Raw genomic sequence first — 18006 nt, 5'->3', positions numbered from 1 at the left:
CTTTGAAGTCTGTCACGTTTCATTTCGTTAAAAAATGTGTCTCAACTCACCAAGTACATTTAATAAGCCATTAAAGGTTCAAGACTCACAATTTAAAAACATCATCCTCGAGTCTTTCAAACTCGATGTGTACAGAACTGCATTTATTATCTCACTTTCAACAACCTGCTCCTCTTCCTGCTTTTCCTTTCTCAATTAATGGCTCCATCATCTACCTGGTTTCCCCACTAGAGGTCTCGGGGCCATTTTGGACTCATCCCTCTGCTTTATCCTTTATACCTTGCTGATATCCCTTAAGTAGATCTTCCTACCTCAGTTCCCACTGTCACTATCCCAGTTTATATCACCACCTTTCACCCCATAGTCTCCCAATTCATCCCCTGTTTTCAATTTCTCCAATCTCATTTTTTTTTTTAGTACAGTATTGTTTTCCAAAAATCAGTAATGCTACTGCTCTGCTTACAAATGTTGATGGTTTCCCATTGCCCCACGATGTTTTGCATTCATTTAAATATTCCAGAGGGCAACTAATGTGTGCTAGGCTTCGTACTGGATGCAGGGGAATAAAAATGACAGAGTTCTTGTCCTTAAGGAGCTCACACTCTACACCCCATTGCATCACTCGGAAGACTCTTATAGTAATCCCAGCTTATCTTGTCATCCTTAACTTCTGGCCCACCCCATCTGTACAGCTGATGCTTGCCAGTGGGGAACTTGACATTCCCAAGGAACGTCATTCACCTTTAGGTCCCTGTGCCTTTGCTCATACAGTTCTACATTCTGTTCCAGCATTCTACGTGCTCTTGCTTTCTTTCTTCCAGATGACCTCCCACTCATTCACAAAAGCCACTCTCTGTGAAGCCTTCCTTTGGGCAAATTCCTACTTTAAAAAGTTTTAAATATTTATTCAACGTAATCATGCACATACTTCAAATTGTTAAGGTGTTCTAGAACAGAAAAGAAGTACTAGAACAGAAAAGTCAGACTCTTCCATCCCTACCTCAGTCTAATTCCCCAAAGATAATCAATCTTAACAGTGTTTCTTGTTGGATTTTTGGTGATCTCCCTGTGTTTCCAAAATAATACCTGGTACTATTATTTCTTAGTGGGTCATCTTAGGCACTATCTGTCTAATTTCTACTAAGAGAGTGAGCATTTGGCTCACAAACACACCGGCCCTATCTTTTCTCTTCCCTGAGCCTCCTGATAGGATTACTTCTGTATATTCATGCTGTCTACTTGTTTTCTCCTCTGCAGAATTGCTATACATCCAGAACTTTATTTCTGTCCTACCAACTGTAGACAGAATCTCTCGATTTTCTAAAATGAGACCCTTAGTAACCCAACCTTCTCTCCACCCTCCTCCCCAGTTCTATTTCCTTCTACCTACCTACCTACCTTTATTTTTACATTTAAAAATTAATCTATTTACGTTTTCTTGTACAATCATAGTTTATTCTACTTTGGCTTGTTTATAAGGTGATTCTAAAAGTTGAAAACCAATAAGCAATGTTCCCATTATTAGACTATCTGAATATTGTCTCCAATAGTCTAATAGAGCACACTGCTCATATTTTTTTCTTTGGGCCATTCAGAGAGGTATATTCTTGGATTTCTGGTTTAAATGTAGTTTCTATATTTAGATACCACTCAGTAGTTCAAAATCAATCTATTGTAAGCTGTGTCACACTAGCGTTAGGCCTTTCCTGGACATTTCCTCCCTTGGAGCTCCTACTTTTATTTTATTTTATTTTTTAAATTTTATTTAAATCCAAGTTAGTTAACATACAGTTTAATAAAGATTTCAGGAATAGAATGTAGTGATTCATCACTTACCTATAACACCCAGTGCTCATCCCAACAAGTGCCCTCCTTAATGCCCATCACCCATTTAGCTCAGCCCCACCCCACCCCACACCCCTCCAATAACCCCCAGTTTGTTCTCTGTATTTAAGAGTCTATTATGGTTTGCCTCCTTCTTTGTTCTTATCTTATTTTTCCTTCCCTTCCCCTATGTTCATCTGCTTTGTTTTCATTTCACATGTGGGTGAAATCATATGATATTTATCTTTCTCTGATTGACTTATTTCCCTTAGCATAATATATTCTAGTTACATCCACATTGTGGCAAATGACAAGATTTCATTCTTGTTTATCACTGAGTAATATTCCATCTTACTGATTCATCTTCTTTATCCATTCATCAGTTGATGGACATTTGAGTTCCTTCCATAATTTGGCTATTGTTGATAGTGCTACTATAAACATTGGGGTGCATGTGCCTCTTTGAATCAACATTTTTGCACTACTAGGTATTTATCCAAAGGATAATTTTTAAATTTTTAAATTTAATTAATTTTCTTTTTTGTCGTAGACTCTAAATCTGAAGTTCTCTTTTGGCCAGCAGAAGAGCAGGATGCAGGATGAAAAGCAAGAGATGGCTAACGTCCAGGAAAAGACAAGAGCCTCAAATAAGGGTACTTGCCCCATTTTTATTAGGATCAGAAGGCTTACAAACATGGTGATGGGTGTGCACAAAGAGACAATGAATCTGTGAACATTAACTTGTGGATGTGAGGGACGAGGTCTTGAAGATATTCGGGGTTAGGGGTTTGGGTTAATACAAAACAAAATCCTGACACTGGGCAGTCGGGTAGAAGGTTGTTTACAGAAGACATGAGGCACCCCCCTTGTTTATCTTAGCTAGCCTAGGGGATGGGACAGGTAGGACACTTGACCTCAGAATTAACAAGGCACCTTTTCTTTTGTTAATCATCTTTGCTCTGGGCTGCTTTACCTGCAGCATAGTGGTCTATAGCCCAATTTACCTGTTTACCTAACTTGATCCTTTCTTCCTGTGAAGATAGTACTAATATCTAAGTACTAAGATAGCATCTTCCTGATGCTATAGTACTAAATTGGGGGGGGGGGGGCTTCCACCCTGAACACCTAATCTTGTTTATTTCACCTTTGTGCCCTTATTTTGGGGCCTTTGCCCCTCCCTCTCCATCCTGGGGGCTCTGCACCGCCCCCCCCCCCATTCTGGAGGCCTAAGCCCCCTTTCTCTATCCTTATTCGCCTAATCTTGTGAGCTCAGTGTGTGGGCATCCTATGGCTTTGTATTTATTTATGCCTTGGTAACCCATTGGTGTAAGCCAGGGAATTTCTAAGCTTATTCCCCCCACAATCTTTTAATTTTTTTTTTTTTTTTTTTTTTTGCATTCTGTCACCAGCTAAGAGCTTCAGGGGTTTCCAAGTTCCCAATCATATCTTCAGTTTTATTGAATCCCATTTTCTCCTCTAGCTTATTATTTTCATCAGGATGGGTTGGCTTCCAGGCTAGGCCTAGCTGTCGTCTTGGGATTCCCTTTCTCTGCTCATTTGTTTCCAAGTCCCATGGAACGTACTTATACATATATATAAAGCTTTTTAGCTTTTGTTGTTTATCTGAAATTCCATTTAACTGGGTATCCTGTTTTTATTTTTTTGCTAAATCTGGCAACCCTACACTGGGTATTTTCTCAGGGCACTAACCTATAAAATGCCAACCACTGTCATCCCATCAGAGAATCTGATCTTATTATGATGGGAAAAGCATAGAGCTGGCTGGCACTGAAAGAAACAAATACAATATTGCATACTCGCCTTCCATACCCGCTTTCAAAGCCCACCACATTTTTAGGTGTGATGCTGAATTTCCAGCTTCTTCATCAGGTCTTGAGGTCCTTAGAGATCTCTTACGTAGGGCACATGTACCCTTTTCCATGAATATTCTGGGACAGTTTGCTTCACAGGAGGTCAGCCCAGGAAGTACAGGAAAATGTCGTTAAGCTGATCAAGTTTTATTTAAATTTTCATCTACTGCTAGGTTTAAATAAGTGCCTGCTTCTTTAAAGATACTGATATGAGATAACAGTGTGACTGTTTCCCAGGTGACTGCTCTGTCCTTGCATTTCACATGCACAGGCATTTCATTCTTCCAAGAGGCCGTCGACTGATGTGTTTTGATTATCTCCATTTTACTGGTGAGGAAACTGAGAAGCAGAAGGGATTTAAGTGAAAAAACAAAACAAAACAAAACAAAACAAAACAAAACCGTGCCCAGAGTCGTTCCGTCACCTCACCCCAAACCAAAAATCACTATTTTAAACGTACAGAACTTTAATAACGCCACGCAGGAATTTCAAACTATTTTCCCCGAGTCTCTACATGAAGTTTTAAATGAGTATGTTTTCATTAGAAAGCAGATTGAGGAGAAGGCATTGGGAAACGGAGGAAATGTCAGCTAAACCCCAAATAATTGCGTTAAATTGAGCTACGAGATTGGCCCTTCTTACGTTTCCCGTCATAAATGCTCTTCTGATGGCCCTCCCCCGCATCTCCACGCAGAAATGAAACCGACACAGTGGCAGGCTTTCCAAACCTGAGCGCACCCCACGTGTGCTTGAGTCGGAGTCGAACGCACAAGGGTCGGGAAATGAGGAAGGCGCAGGCTATTTGGGATTACAGATGGAAGCAGAGTGCCTGGAAAGTGAGCAGGACAGACAAGGTTGGCTGGATGCGGAGTGCAGCAGGGAGCGGATCTGATCAGGCCGGAGTCTGGGAACAGAAATTGGGCGGCACAGCACCCACCCGAGGCATGTTAGGGTCCGTCCCCGGGGCGTGTTGCGTTATCCAGCGGGTGCGGGGTGCGGGACCCCGGGGCCGCGGGGAGGGTGCTGGGTGCGCCCGAGCGCGCTGGCTTCCCACGCGCGTCTGCCTATGGGAGGCCGGCGGCCACACGCTCCGCCCCGTCCCTCCCCACCCCCCACCGGGGCGGACCGAGGGCAAAACCGGCGCGCAGCCCACCCGCCCGCCGCGCGCCCCGGGGGAACTGCAGCGCTGGCGGCGAGGAGCGGTCCAGGGCTCCTGGTTCAGACGAGCAGCTCACCGCAGCGCCCGGGTGAGGAGCGAACGCGGGGCGCGCCGGGCTCGTGCCGGACTCTCGCGGCCCCGGCGCGGGAGGCCGGCGATCCCGGAGCGGCCACGGCCACTGGCGTCTGGAGGGTGGGGGGGAGGGGGGGAGCCGCGCCGCGTCCTGCCCGGGGTGGGCTCGCCGTCCCTGCCGCCTGGCGACAGCGCGCTGGGATCTTTGCGGGGAGGGTCACGGAATTGGAGCCCAGTTCTCCCACGCCTGTTCCCCCCCCCCACCGAGGAGGCAACCCTCCTAACCTAAGAATTCGGTGCCCAGAGGGAATCAGGGGACACGGGGAGGTTTCTCATCTCTAGGTCTCCTGTGCTGGGACAAAACGGACACTTCTCTTTGGGGCGTGTGGCGTTTTCCAGACCAGTTCCGAGTAGCTGCGGTACCACTAGGGTAATAAAAAGCACTACCTCTGCTTTGCTCACAGGCTCCGCGGGTCCCACGCCTCCCCCCGCCGCCCCCCCCCCCCCCTTCAGACACCATCACCCCGGCTCTACCCAGAGTAAAGGGGAAGCTTGCTTGTAAAAAGTCACACGAAACCAGACAGCAGAGAGCATTCTCCTCCCATCATACTCTGGAGCTTCTGGTAGAAGTTTCTAGCCCCAGAGAACGAAAAGGTCAGGCTTTCATTCAGGTCTTTGGTTCTTGCGGTCGCTGCAGAGGTGATGAGGCAGGAGGAGGGAGAGGTGTGTAGGGTTCATAAAGGGGAGCTCACCATTCTTGAAGGACACGTGAGCTCAGGTTTGGGAGAGATTTGTGTGAACAAATCAGACTTGTGCAAATTACCTTTGACCTAGGCGAGAATCCTGAGCTGGGAGACTGGTATGGGAGTAGGAGCTGGAAAGTGTATCCCTTAAAGTGTTGACAATCCCAAAAGGCTCAGGACCAAATCTTGGGCTCCCCTTGAACTCAAGAGACCAGGGCATTAAGTATTGGCCACGACAAGGGACTGGTGAGCTGCTAGCACCCCACAGATCTCCTCAGGGAGGGAATTCTGGTGGTCCCCTAGAAGCTGGTGAGAACCTACCTCCTTGGATTTCCCAGCGTCCACTCATTGCGTGTGGGCACTGTAGGTTCTCTCCCTTCCCCAGACATTCGGGCAGGGGTTGCCGCCGTGGATGGCATGGTGATGCTCTTCATTGAACGGGACCCTTTGTACTCAAGGCGGACACTATGAATTGTGGGGGATATTAATCTGGTTCAGCCACTCATTTTACAGTAGAGAAATCCTTTCCGAGGTGTCGAAGGGGTTTGCCCAGCACCCCAAGGCTTTCCTGTAAAGAGAGCCCTGGACAGCTGGTTCCCCATTTCCTGTCCATTGTATGTCTGTGCCCTTTGAACTTCAGTAGTGAGGAGTACGCCTTCCCTACCCAGTTAGGTTTTACCATACTGTTTGAGAGTCTCATCGTAGAGCATTGAGACAAGTGCCGACTAGGTACCTGAGCAACACGAGTGGAACCCTTGGGAATGTCACCGGAGCTTAGGAATCTGTATTCCTTTCAGTGACACCCCAGAAAACGGATTATTTCCTGGAAAGGAAGGTGATCATCAGGTTATTTGTACTTTGATTCATCTGAAGGTTGATGAACCTTTTTTTTTCCCCCAAGATCCATGGTTATTGTCTAGACTGACCTCTGGAGGTATTGAGAAATTTACATTGAAGTGAAGCATTGAAGAGAAAGTATTGAGTGAAGGGCAATTGAAGGGGAATGTCTGGTTCTAAAAGTGCATTGTACCAGAATTCTGAGGAACCTTTGTGTTTTGAAGGGACGGGCAGCAGATTCTTACCGCCTCTCTCTATGAAGCCAGGCACTTATTATGTACCTTCACTGTCACTTTGCTCCATTTTACAGGTATGACTCACAGCACACTAATCGAAACAGTCTAATATATATGGGCTTGTCATTTTTTTTAAAAAAAGAAACTTAGTTGAGAAAGAAAAAAATCAGCTGTAAGAATCAATAGTGATTGGATTCAATGGGCTAGTTGATTCCTCATACAAGTTTGTGCATTCCTTCATTGATGTCAAGAAATATTTATTGAGCACCTACTGTGTGCCTGGCACTGAGTATAGAGCAGTGAATAAGACAGATGTGGTCTCTGTTCTTAGGGAGTTCACCTTCTAGAATCGAGGGATGAGCAAGGTAAATTCAGATACCGCTAGGTGTTTTAAAGCAAAGGCAACAGAGTGCTGTGGTAGAGTACTGTGATGAGTGTGTGTGTGAGAGAAAGAGAGAAAGAAGGAGGGAGGAAGACAGAGAGAGAGAGACAGAGACAGAGATGGTGGGAGAGGCCCAGCTTCTTAGATTGGGTTTTAAGGAGAGATTTTTCTGAGAGATGGCCTTGAGATGAGCTCCCAGAACATTGACAGATTGTTCTGGTGAAGGAACCGCAATCACACAGCTCCGACCACGAGCTCAGTGTGTTCCAGACATAGTCGGAGGGCAGCGTGGCTGGAACAGGGTGAGGGAAGAGAGTCAGGTTGAGGGCCAGGGGCCAGGTCATGCAGAGCCTCTTGGGCTCGGGCACACTGTCTGGACTTCAAGGGCAGTGGTAAACCGAAAGCAGGGGCGTGCCATAATAGACTTAACGTTTCCTCAGAAGTTACTCTCGGTGCCTTGTGAAGAATGGATTGCAGGGAATGAAGGGCAAGAAGGAGACTAGCCCCAGGCTTTTTATGGTGACCTAGAAGATGATGGTAGCCGTAGGTGGGCAGAAGCTGTTTGGGGAAGCAGAGTAGGAAGTTCCTTAATGTTTTTCTCTCAAACTTCCCTTCTACTTGGTGGGGATGCCATTGCTACGCCTGGTCCACTTAGCTTGTAAAAATCAATAAGCTAGCGATTGATTATGCTCTTAAGGGTGAGGTAAGACTTCATTACTGGCATTATTTGCTAATGCCGCGTTACTTGGAATTTTCTGTGCTTCGTTTTCAAAAAGTTTACCATAGATTTCATTCTTTTCACTTACTTTACTCGTTACAATAAATTATGTGTATTGCACATAAAAAATACTTTGATCTGCTCAGAAGATTGGAATATCTCAACTAAGAGTTACCAATTAAACGCGCCATCTCAGGGGCGCCTGGGTGGCGCAGTCGGTTAAGCGTCCGACTTCAGCCAGGTCACGATCTCGCGGTCCGTGAGTTCGAGCCCCGCGTCAGGCTCTGGGCTGATGGCTCAGAGCCTGGAGCCTGTTTCCGATTCTGTGTCTCCCTCTCTCTCTGCCCCTCCCCCGTTCATGCTCTGTCTCTCTCTGTCCCCCCCCCCAAAAAAAAAAAAAATAAAAATAAACGCGCCATCTCAGAGTGGAGTAAAAGGATGCTAGTGTAATAACTGACTTACTGTGAGGAGTCGAATGTGATCGGGTAAAGTTCAAAACAGAGTATTTGAATCTGAAAACAGTTCACAAGGAAGTTAGCAGATTTCCTTTTGTCCTGGATAGGGCTGTATGCAGAGATCTGAGTGCAAAGGTCTGTTGATAATTGAAAGTCTATACGTGGCAGCAGAATTTCTGGAGAGGGCTGTGACCCAGAGTTGAATAGGAATTGCTTCCCTTAGTGAAGCATTCTCTCTCAGAGGGGACTCTTGAACTTTCCCTGATTGATCACTGACTAAATATTAGAGGGCCAGGGAGGAGTTTCAAAGTTGTTTACCAACTGGGGTAGGGATGACCGTCTCAGGGACGGGACAACTAACTGCCACAATGAGGCAACGCTATTTCTCTTTCCTGCCTCATTTTGACATGCAACATACTAAGAGGAGATGTATCTGTTTACAAGGAAATAGAAGTCCTTCCTCATTTACACTGTGTGCAGTGGAGGATTCTGCTCTGGGAATGGGCTGTCATTTATCTTCATTTGCCAGACCCCATTAATTATTTTTTTAATGTCTATTTATTTTTGAGAGAGAGAGACAGAGCACGAGCAGGAGAGGGGCAGAGAGAGAGGGAGACACAGAATCGGAAGCAGGCTCCAGGCTCCGAGCTGTCAGCACAGAGCCGGACGTGGGGCTTGAACTCACAAACCGGGAGATCATGACCTGAGCCGAAGTCGGACACTCAACCGACTGAGCCACCCAGGCGCCCCAGACCCCATGAATTATTTATTGGCTGGGGCATCTGATTTTAGCTTGAAGTGGCCAGTCTGGTGATTCAAACTGCAGGCAAAATATGACAATAATTGTGGGATCTGTATCTTCCCTTGGGGTTGGGAGTAATGGGGGCATCTTTTTTTTTTTTAAATCATTCTTTTTTATTTATTTATTTATTTTTAATTTTTTTTAATGTTTATTTATTTTTGAGACAGAGAGAGACAGAGCATGAACGGGGGCAGGGCAGAGAGAGAGGGAGACACAGAATCGGAAGCAGGCTCCAGGCTCTGAGCTGCCAGCACAGAGCCTGACGCGGGGCTCGAACTCACGGACCATGAGATCATGACCTGAGCTGAAGTCGGACGCTTAACCGACTGAGCCACCCAGGCGCCCCAATGGGGGCATCTTTGAGGGAGAGATTATAGTTTCTCCTAGAGACGACTAATTATTCTCTTTGACTTCCGTAATGTTTTGAAATGTTGAATTAGCCACTATCCTTTAAAAATCAATAGAGTCAGTAGATTGTACATACAAATACGGTTTCCCGGCTTTTCTTGGAAAGAAGAAAATCTAGTACCATGGAGCTATCAACCTTACATGACAGCAATCAACTGGAACAGGGTGGTGCTGTTCCTTTTCAGCTGGTCTTGTTTGCCCCTGTCCCCACCACTGTTTTTTCCTTTCTCGCACGTCCTGTTTAGCTCATCTGAGTTACCTGGCTGGCCCTTGCAGACTTCTGATCTTAAACCTCAGGTTTAGGGTTACCTAGCCCAGCCTGTGCATCCCATTTCTACCTCTAGCCAACGCAACAGTCCCCTTTTCAGTGTCTTTGCTAGGAGTCCCCAGACCTGCATTTACATTGCTCCTCTGATTGAACATGGTAACTGTTGAAAGGCTGCTGATACAGAGTTCTCCAGTCTGGGTGTATACACAACATGTCCTCTTTCCATGGAACTATGGCGGCCATGTGCCATCCGTGTCTCCCCCAGAGTAAGCATCCCTGGTGCCTTGAACAGCTCTTCTTTTGATTTGTTGCCTTGTTCCCTTATCAGTCTGGTTATTGTTCAGCGATCGTCCTTCTGCATACACTGTCATTTGTTGAAGTCCTCAAAACCTGACCAGTTCAGTGAGGTGGGGTATAACCGGGGTGGAATATACCGATATGCTTCCAGCGCGGCCGCAAACTGTCCAGCGATCTTAGGTAACTGTTAACATTTGTGGCCTGGAAGCCATGTAGGGCACCAAACGTTTGGAAACCAGATGCAGGTGAGTGCACATTTTCAACGTGTGAGTAGAATCAGTTCATCGTGTTTTGTTTGCAGCTGTTCAGTGCTTACGCTTATGAGCGTATGTTTTATTAAATTACTCGCACAACAGGGAACTGCTCCTTATCTTGCTTTTTGGAATCTATTGTTTTTCTTGGGTTGTGAAATGATTACCCAAGAGTTGTGTCTGCTGTGCCCAAGATAAGAGGCTTTAGAGACTTTGCAGAAGTCCCTTGAGAGTCTTGCATTCATTTGAGACAATGTCCAGATGAAGTGTTGATTCCCTTAGCTAAAACGGCAGAGCAAAAATGATATTAATAGATTAGGTACTATCTTTTTTCTTTTTGAGTTTCAGTACTAGCGAGTCTGAGGCAAGAACTTTTTACTGACGCTTTTATTTTTATTTTTATTATTTTTAAGTTTTTTAAACATTTTTCTAATGTTTATTTATTTTTGAGAGAGAGATAGAGTGTGAGCAGGGGAGGGCCACAGAGAGAGGGGACACAGGATCTGAAGCAGGCGCCAGGCTCTGAGCTGTCAACACAGAGCCCGATGCAAGGCTCGAGCTGACAAACCCCAAGATCATGACCTGAGCTGACGTCAGATGCTTAACCGACTGAGCCACCCAGATGCCCCTTTGCTGATGCTTTTAAAAGGAGTCCTATATCTTAGAAGAAGATGGAACCTCGGAGTCCAGCCAGAACAATGCATCGATCCCTTTTCCAGTGTCCCTGGCAGAGGGCCAGTTAGCAATGCTTGAACCCTTCTCATGACAGAGGACTCTCTCCACACTGTAAGGTATACGTCACAAACAGCCTGATCATTAAAAAGTTCTTCCTTGTGTTGATGACGCATCCACCTTCCTCTAGCCGGTTTCAGAATGAAAGAAGTATCTTCCTTATTAAACAAGGATATAGTTTCTCCAGTCTGCCTTTAGACCAGGGTTCTCAACCACAGCATTACTGACCTTTTGGACCATATATATATGGTTCAACCCCGACACGGGCTCCAACCCATGAACCATGAGATCATGACCTGAGCTGAAGTCAGATGCTTAACTGACTACGCCATTCAGGCACCCCTTATATGTTTAAAAAAAAATTTTTTTAATGCTTATTCATTTTTAAGAGATGGGGAGAGACAGAGCATGAGTGGGGGAGAGGCAGAGAGAGAGAGAGAGAGAGAGAGAGAATCTGAAGCAGGCTCCAGGCTCAGAGCTGTCAGCACAATGCCCAAAGTGGGGCTTGAACCCATGGACCTTGAGATCATGACCTGGGCCAAAGTTGGACGCTTCACCGACTGAGCCACCCAGGTGCCCCTCCCCCTATATTTTTCAAAAGTTTATTATTTATTTGGAGAAAGTGAGTGGGGGAGGGGCAGAGAGAGAGAGGGAGGGAGAGAATTCCTAGCAGGCTTCATGCTGTGAGTGAGGAGCATCTCACTCCGGCTCAGGTCATGATCTTGCAGTCCTTAAGTTTGAGCCCTGCATCAGGCTCTGTGCTGATAGCTCAGAGCCTGGAGTCTAGTACAGATTCTGTGTCTCCCTCTCTCTCTCTCTCTCTCTCTGCCCCTCCCCCACTGGTGCTGTGTCTCTCTCCCTCTCTCTCTCAAAAATAAATAAACATATGGGGCGCCTGGGTGGCGCAGTCGGTTAACCGTCCGACTTCAGCCAGGTCACGATCTCGCAGTCCGTGAGTTTGAGCCCCGCGTCAGGCTCTGGGCTGATGGCTCGGAGCCTGGAGCCTGTTTCCGATTCTGTGTCTCCCTCTCTCTCTGCCCCTCCCCCGTTCATGCTCTGTCTCTCTCTGTCCCCAAAAAAAAACAAAAAACAAAAACGTTGAACAAAAGAAAAAAAAAATAAACATAAAAAAAAAAGTACTAGATTGCTTAGAAATCAGGGCTAGAAAATTGACAGTCTCCTGCCTTCATCCTATTGTAAAAGATCCAAAACAGAAGATTTTATCTTCTTCAATCATTCAGTTTGATATTGGGTCAATTTTGAGATATTTAAAGCACTTTTTATTTTTTAACTTTAGTTGAAAGTGAATCAGCCTATATTTGTTCTCTGCTTTCATTCTGTAGCTTTATGTGCTCTGTGAGTTTTCTATTGCTGCTGTAATGATTTATCACCAATTTATTGGTTTAAAGCAACCCAACTTTATTACCCTAATGTTCCATCGGTCGGAAGTCTAACACGACTTCCCTGGGCTAACCTCAAGGTGTCTTTAGGGTTTCATTCCTTTCTGGAGGCTCTAGGGGAGAATTCGTCTCCTTGCCTTTTCCAGACTCTAGACGCTGCCCGTATTCCTTGTCTCATGACTCCCTTCCTCCATCTTCAAAGCCACCAATTGTGGGTTAAGTTTTTCTCACATCTCATCACTCTGACTTCCTCTTCTTCCAGCCTATTCCACTTTTATTTATTTATTTTTTCAGATCCCAAACGCCGTCTTATTCTCTTAAAGATAAACTGGGAAGTCAAAGAGATGAAGTATTTCGAGATTAACTATTCCCAGCTGATTAAATATGTCTAGCAAAGCCATACCACCTGTACTGGAAACGCCCCACAGGCCAGATGGTTAATTTGTACTTGTCTAACATCTAGTCTTTCAAAGGAGATAATGCCGAAATTCCCATTACAGCATATTTGCTTTCCCACTGAAGAATCACAAGAGTTCTTAGAGGCACATGCTACCCATTCATCTGGCTATGTAGGTAGATGCTTCCTGGGAATACCAGAAAGAATGCCCTGAGATGCAGTTTCTAGAAAGTGCTCAGCATCTTTCTTTTTTTATTTTATTTTATTTTATTTTATTTTATTTTATTTTATTTACTTACTTATTTATTAGTAATCTACACCCGGTGTGGGGCTCAAACTCACAATCCCGAGATCAAGCTCTACTGATCGAGCCAGCCAGGCGCCCCATAAAGTGCCCAAGGTCTTTTTGGCATTCATGGGCAACGGGAGATGGCAGTGGGTGGTGGACACTGAGAAGTGTTCAACTATGGCCGGGGGTATGACTTGTACACATGTCACGGGGCTACGGGGCATCAGCTCTTCAAATATGATGGAGGAAACGCACGGCCCCAGTTATGCCGTGAGTTCATAAACTGAGCAGTGTCAATAATGGCAATGATGACAACCGTCAGCAAAGCCCAAGGAGGCCCAGTCCTACTGGTTCTTCCGTTGGACCTGGCCCCCCCACAACTGACCTGCTCATTTGGCATCGGCAGTCTCTGGCCACCTCAGACAGACGCCGCTGCTCGTTGGGGATGGGACTGAGGGAGCCACAAACCAGGAGCACCACTAGGATTTGGCTCATCATCTTGTCGGATGCATCCACACCCACTGCGGTGGTCACCTTGCGTGTGTGTCTCAGGCATCCACAGAGGCACTCGGAGAGCCTCGAGGGACTGCCAGGGACTGGGGACTTCGCTGTGTTGAACCCAGGGTTCTTGGCTTGCACCCAAGGACCGCACAGCACGGTGTCTGGTCTCGAGACACAAAGCCCTCTTTGGCCACCCTCCCTCTTCACTTTTAAAGACACATGATTACATTGGGCCCACCTGGATAATCCAGAATAATCTATTTTTTTTTTATTTTTTTTCTTAACATTTATTTATTATTGAGAGACAGAGAGAGACAGAGCATGAGCACGGGAGGGGCAGAGAGAGGAGGAGACACAGAATCTGAAGCAGGCTCCAGGCTCTGAGCTGTCAGCACAGAGCCAGACGCGGGGCTCGAACTCACAAACCGCAAGATCATGACCTGAGCCGAAGTGGGACGCTCAACCGACTGAGCCACCCAGGCGTCCCCAGAATAATCTGTTTTTCTCATGTTTATTTTTGTGAGAGAGACAGAATGTGAGCAGGGGAGGGGCAGAGAGAGAGGGAGACACAAACCTGAAGTAGGCTCCAGGCTCCGAGCTGTCAACACAGAGCCCGATGCGGGGCTCAAACCCGTGAACAATAAGATCATGACCTGAGCCGAAGTCGGACGCTTAGCCGACTGAGCCACTCAGGCACCCCCAGGATAATCTATTTTAAAGTCAACGGATTAGCCACCTTAATTCCATCTGTAACCGTGATTCCCTTTCGCCACGTGAAAACATATTTACGTGTTCTGGGGATTAAGATGTGGAATTTGGGGAGTGTCGCTATTCTGCCTGCCTTATACCCCCCATTCCAGAAGTTCATCAGAAAGAATCTGAGAAACAGAGTACTGGCACTTGTGAAAGAACCATTTCTTTTCTCTTTACCAAGAACAGTAGAGTTAAGGCCCATGCCCTAATCTCTCACCAGGATTGGGATTTACACAGGTTTACCTTTCAGCTCTTGACATAAATCCTGGACTCAAGAGTGGGCATCTTGCTTACTATTTTGGTTTGTCTTTTGTTTCAGAAACGGAAATGATGCCTGATAAGAGTTTACTAGTGACGGATAGGGGAACAGAGGGTTAGCAGAGGTCACGGCGTTAATAATATAGAGATCTCAGCTGAGATTAGAAGGGCAAGTAGGGGACTGTGGCTTGAGGGACAGACGGAAGTACAGGAGAAAAGACAGTATCAACTTTTTTTTTTTTTTTTTAAGTAATCTCCGTATCTACCGTGGGGCTTGGAGTCATGACCCTGAGATCAAGAGGCATGCTCAACCAACTGAGCCAGCCAGGCACCCCAAGAAGGTGGATGGATTTAGATGGATTTAGAAAGAAGATGGATTTAGAAAGAAGATGTTCTTTGAGCTCTCTCTAAAGGGTCTTCTTGATCTATCAGCATGGCATTTTATGTCACGGTCAGGGCGTCAAAATTGAAGAAAATGCTTCTCAGGTTTTATTATTTTAAAAAGTAGTGATTTTTTTTTTAAAGTAAATGTTCTCATTGATTTAAGATCTGGGCCAAGGGAAAAGTAGAAAGGATAGAAAATTACCTTCAGTTTTTACCTATACAAAACTCTTCCAAGAAGGTAAACTTTGTAAATGTTTGTTATTTCTTTTATTGATTTTGGGGGCGCCTGGGTGGCGCAGTCGGTTAAGCGTCCGACTTCAGCCAGGTCACGATCTCGCGGTCCGTGAGTTCGAGCCCCGCGTCGGGCTCTGGGCTGATGGCTCAGAGCCTGGAGCCTGTTTCCGATTCTGTGTCTCCCTCTCTCTCTGCCCCTCCCCCGTTCATGCTCTGTCTCTCTCTGTCCCAAAAATAAATAAACGTTGAAAAAAAAAAATTATGAAAAAAAAAAATTATAAAAAAAAAAAAAATATATTGATTTTGGGTCTTCTTCTTGTCCCGCCGTCTTCCCCACCCCCCCCCACTCCCCCGCACTCCTTCTTCCTCTTTTATGTATCTGAGATTGTGGGTAATCCTTTTTATTCTCCACATAACAGTTTACTTAATATTAAACGTAAACACTTTCCATGGTCATACCAACTCTACTAAATATTCTTTTAAAATTATTTGTTAGGGGGCACCCGGATGGCTCAGTTGGTTAAGCGTCTGACCTTTGATTTCAGCTCAGGTCATGACCACACCGTTCGTGAGTTCAAGCCCCCGTTGGGCTCTGGGCTGGCATCTCGGAGCCTGCCTGGGATTCTCTCTCTCTTCCTCTCTCTCTGCCCCTCTTTCACTTGCTCTCTCTCTCTCTCTCTCTCCAAAATAAACAAATCAACTTTAGAAAAAAATTAAATTGTTAACAATAAAGCATTATGTTTTATTGTAAAAGAAAATATGAAACTTCATGGGAAAATCACATAATTCTCTCACCCTTATTATATCAATAGTCTTTTTAGTGTGAATTTTTACACAGCATCATTTTATTTTTTTTTCAATCAAAATTGCATTGTAAAGAGTTTCCTAAGTCATAATGAATTGTTTTGTAAATATGTTGTTAGTAACTGAATAAAATCCCATTGACGATATTCTCATATTGCTTGAAATCTGTAGGGTTTCCATGTGTGTATGTGTGGGTTGGCTCTCATAAATGGAACTGGAATGAACACCACAGTGCATTATATTTTTAGGCTTTTCTTTCCCTGTGAATAAGATTTTTTCGTGTGTGCTGATCTCAGGAATGAAGTGAAAAGGTCCAAGGATACAGACAACTTAAAGCTTGCCAAATTGCCTCCCAAAAGTCAGAGTACCTATTTATACTCCCGCTAGAACTGCTGACTTTGCTTTGGTAAATTTCACAGTGTTAAAGAAAAAGGTAAATCCTGTGTTCTCCAGCCTTTGGCTTACCAGTTACTGCTCTGCCTGGCCAGGTACCTCTTTCTCAATGAAGATTTTGTATTGGCTGGCGCCGTTAGTAACGAATCCTCAAACATTATGATTAGTAAGGTTGCAGGATCAAACGTTTTAGCACTGTCGCCTTGGATTCTCCAGTTGTAAATGTCCAAAGTCAATATTAGACTGTTCAGGGCCCTCGTTTCCAGAGGTAAATACATTTCTAGCTAACTCAAAGCCCGTGGTTGGGAAAAAGGTATTTTTCTGTGGAATGGGAACCATGACAGCTAACAGACTTCTTATGAATTATCCCTCTGTTTGGATTCAGAGGCCTCCCTAGTCCTCTTCTCAGACATCTCAATGGCCATCAGAAGATAAAAGAAGCCAGTGTTTGAGAAAGCCAGGGACTTGTAGCCGGTGATAGTAGCCCTTTGTTCAGAAAAGCAAGAAGCACTTTTCTTTTCTTTCTTTCTTTCTTTCTTTCTTTCTTTCTTTCTTTTTGGCGCTTTCATTTTAATAATATGGGAACTGTTTGGTCATATTGATCTAAAATGGGTAATACCTCCAGAGAGGATTGTTAGTTGCTTATAATAAAATCACGTGAAGCAACAAAACAGCTCATGTAAGAAATAAAGCTAGAGAAATGGATTAGAAACCAAAAGAATGTATTGTGAAGGTCCATAAAAAGGCAAAATTTGAAAAGGTGAAGGATACTGGACCTTTTTCAGGAGCAGCTTCAGTCTATTTGGGGTAAGAAAATGGACACGATTTTTAAATGTGACAAAGCGACACACGAATTAACCGCAACGTAATGGGATAGAGTGAGCATGGTTTTGGGGTGCTGAGGAGGCACTGGGGGAACGGATGTTACCGTTAAGGAGCTCAGATCCCCTTGATGAGGAGGTGTGGGGCCACAGCCTGGGACTGCGGGGGGCTGGGGGGCGGTGAGCCGTGGTCTGGAATTGAATCAAAGGCGGAGAGAAAGGCTCCGGAGGGAGTGTCCTCCTGGGGTTTCCGTTTTCCTTGGGGAAGCTTTCACATCTTCAGTTGTAGGGAACAGGAGGGCAGGGAGAAGGAGAGTGCATCATTTAAGGAGCCACAATTTTCACCTAGCAGGAAGAAATGAGCTTAAGGGTCAAGGGGCTGCTGTGACATCATGGGGACACGAGTCGTAGACTGAACTGTGGCCTGGGGACACAACTGTGCTCGGTGGCTGTGCTGAGGCCCCAGAGCCCTGCACTTTACATCCCCTGTAAACCCCAAACACACACACGTGCACATGCATACACACGTCACTGGGCTAAGGACACCCACAGACAGCATTGTGCACTGCCCAAGTCATTCCTGTGTTAATTCAGCACATCTTCATTGGTCACCTGCTGGTTGAAAGGCCCTCACTGCTGGGCGCAGCGGGACGTATCACTACGTGTAGGACAAAAGTCCCCCCTGAGATGCACTGTTGTAAGGGTCTCTGTGCTCTG

General features: G+C 45.4%; 1 protein-coding gene across 2 annotated transcripts in view; it reads left to right on the top strand.

Annotated features, from left to right (window-relative positions):
• The first annotated feature begins 4789 nt into the window (after positions 1–4789).
• The window catches only part of PLA2G7 (phospholipase A2 group VII), a 40793-nt gene continuing 27576 nt past the window's right edge, over positions 4790–18006 (top strand). Inside the window, exon 1 of one of the 2 annotated variants that reach the window (XM_086707014.1) lies at positions 4790–4942. The gene's annotated coding sequence lies outside the window, so the exon portion shown is untranslated. The remainder of the gene's footprint in view (positions 4943–18006) is intronic. The other variant, XM_025925161.2, reaches the window with a different exon arrangement.

This window comes from Puma concolor, chromosome B2 (assembly GCF_028749965.1).
Source record: "Puma concolor isolate L17-30 chromosome B2, mPumCon1.1.hap2, whole genome shotgun sequence".
Classification (NCBI taxonomy): Eukaryota; Metazoa; Chordata; class Mammalia; order Carnivora; family Felidae; genus Puma; species Puma concolor.
The sequence above is the reverse complement of the archived record's forward strand: the minus strand, read 5'-3'. Positions and strand labels throughout refer to the sequence as shown.